Below are 2895 nucleotides of genomic sequence, written 5' to 3' on the forward strand. Positions count from 1 at the left end.
ATTTAGTCTTCTCTGGTGTTCCCTAGAGGTTTTACCGTCTTCTTCTAACATGATGCGGTGCATACAAATAGAAGGGCTTATTCCTTTAAGATCGGTTATGTGGTATCCTAGTGCGGTTGGATATTTTCTTAAGATATGTAGGAGTTTTTCTGTTTCGAGTCTTCCTAGATCTGCATTGACTATCACAGGTCGTTCAAGTTCTAAGTCTAGGAATTCATATCTCAGATTTTGGGAAGTGTTTTCAAATCAGGGGTTGGTTTGTTAAGACACTGCGTAGGGTCCGGTGTTATTGCTAAGCATTGTTTAGATTTGTCTTCTAAAAGATAGTCTGATGATTTGTCTTCTCCTGACTCTGCTTCTTTTATGCATTCATCGATGATATCCATGAAGTAACATGTATCTTCTATTGCAGGTGCTTTCAAGAATTGGGAAAGAATGAATTCAATTTTCTCTTCACCTACTTCGAAGGTGAGTCTTCCTCGTTTTACGTCTATGATTGCACCGGCAGTTGCTAAGAATGGTCTTCCTAGTATAATAGGTGTAGTATCATCTTCTCTAATGTCCATAATTGTGAAGTCAGTGGGAATGTAAAACTGACCTATGCGTACGGGAACGTTTTCAAGGATTCCTACAGGATATTTGATGGAACGATCTGCTAATTGCACAGACATTTTGGTCGGTCTTAATTCTCCCATTTCCAGTCTCTTACATATGGATAAAGGCATAACGCTAATTCCGGCTCCTAAATCGCATAAGGCTTTGTCGATGACAAATTTTCCTATGTGACAGGGTATAGAGAAGCTACCCGGATCCTTGAGTTTAGGGGGCATGTTTTGGATTATAGCGCTACATTCGGCAGGGAGTGTAACGGTTTCGCTATCCTCAAGTTTCCTTTTATTAGAAAGAATTTCTTTTAAGAATTTAGCATATGAGGGCATCTGCGTAATAGCTTCGGTAAACGGAATTGTAACGTTTAATTGTTTAAGGAGATCGACAAATTTTCTAAATTGGCCTACATCTTTGGTTTTAACAAGCCTTTGAGGGTAAGGTATAGGTGGTTTGTAAGGTGGTGGAGGTACATAAGGTTCCTTCTTTTCTAGGGTATCCTTATTACTCTCTTCCTTTTCCTTAGGTTCACTTTCCTCAGTAGATTTCTTAGGGTTTTGGTTTTCTATCCTTGGATCAGACGGTCCTTCCACTTCCGTTCCACTTCTTAATATAATTGCATGAGCTTGGCTTCTCGGATTAGGTTGGGGCTGTCCAGGGAATGTACCAGTTGGTGCAGCAGTAGGTGCTTGTTGTTGAGCTACTTGAGATATTTGTGTTTCTAACATTTTGTTATGGGTAGCCAAGGCATCTACTTTGCTTGCTAGTTGTTTAAGTTGTTCGCCAGTGTGTATGTTCTGGTTTAAGAAATCTTTATTGGTTTGTTGTTGGGAAGCTATAAAGTTTTCCATCATGATTTCCAAGTTGGATTTTCTAGGGGTATTATTGTTAGGATTCGGTTTCTGATATCCCGGAGGTACAGATGGGGTTTGATTCGGAGACTGTCCAGGTGCGTATAAAGCATTATTACTCTTATATGAAAAGTTTGGATGGTTCTTCCAATTTGGGTTATAGGTATTCGAATAGGGGCTTCCTTGAGCATAGTTTACTTGCTCTGTTTGGATTCCAGTCAAGAGTTGACATTCCGCAGGAGTGTGGCCTTGGATTCCACAGACCTCGCAATTCTGAGTTATAGCAACCACGGCGGTTGGAGGTGATACGTTTAAACTTTCAATCTTCTGGACCAAAGCATCCACTTTTGCATTAACGTGATCAAGGTTACTTATCTCGTACATGCCAGTTTTCGGTTGAGGTTTTTCCACTGTTGTTCGTTCGGTTCCCCACTGATAGTGGTTTTGGGCCATGCTCTTGATAAGCTGGTAAGCATCAGCATAAGGTTTGTTCATTAGTGCACCACCTGCAGCGGCGTCTATTGTTAACCTTGTATTGTATAAGAGACCATTATAAAATGTGTGAATTACTAACCAGTCTTCCAAACCATGGTGTGGGCAAAGTCTCATCATGTCTTTGTATCTTTCCCATGCTTCGAAAAGAGACTCGTTGTCTTTCTGTTTAAATCCGTTTATCTGGGCTCTTAACATAGCTGTTTTGCTTGGTGGAAAATATCGGGCAAGAAAAAACTTTCTTCAACTCGTTCCATGTGGTGACTGAGTTGGAAGGGAGAGATTGAAGCCATCTTCTAGCGCTATCTCTTAATGAGAAAGGAAAAAGACGAAGTCGAATTGCCTCTGAAGTGACACCATTAGCTTTAACAGTATCAGCGTATTGAACAAATACGGATAAATGAAGGTTTGGATCTTCGGTAAGATTTCCAGAGAATTGGTTCTGTTGCACAGCCTGCAACAACGAAGGTTTAAGTTCAAAGTTGTTTGCTTCGATTGCGGGCGGAGCAATACTTGAATGCGGTTCATCTTGCGATGGAGCGGCGTAATCTCTAAGAGCACGAGCTGGTTCTGCCATCTCGGTTAAAGAAGGAAAAATGTTTTTGATATCAGGAAGGTTTATAGGAGGGAGATTATTTTCAGCACGATATTCCCGAATTCGTCGTAAGACTCGGAGATATAGTTCGATATCGTTGATTCGTAAATAGAGCGGTTCGCCTTGAGAGCGAGTGCGTGGCATACAAATCAACGAAAGAAAGAATAGAAGGAAAAAGAAACCTTAGTCTCTACAGCGTAACGGAAGAGTTACGATATCGATTGAATAAAAGTCCCCGGCAACGGCGCCAAAAACTTGATCGCTCGACTGTGTGAGTCGAGAATGGGATACAAACTGCAAGTGCACAGTTCTATCGCGTAGTTTTAAAAGATATCGATCCCACAGGGACTT

The 2895-nt window shown here is 41.1% G+C and overlaps 1 pseudogene; it reads left to right on the forward strand.

Moving 5' to 3' along the window:
• Positions 1 to 2040: 2040 nt before the first annotated feature.
• Positions 2041 to 2140, forward strand: LOC127077170 (uncharacterized; annotated as a pseudogene).
• Positions 2141 to 2895: the final 755 nt, after the last annotated feature.

This window comes from Lathyrus oleraceus, chromosome 4 (genome assembly GCF_024323335.1).
Source record: "Lathyrus oleraceus cultivar Zhongwan6 chromosome 4, CAAS_Psat_ZW6_1.0, whole genome shotgun sequence".
Lineage (NCBI taxonomy): Eukaryota > Viridiplantae > Streptophyta > Magnoliopsida > Fabales > Fabaceae > Lathyrus > Lathyrus oleraceus.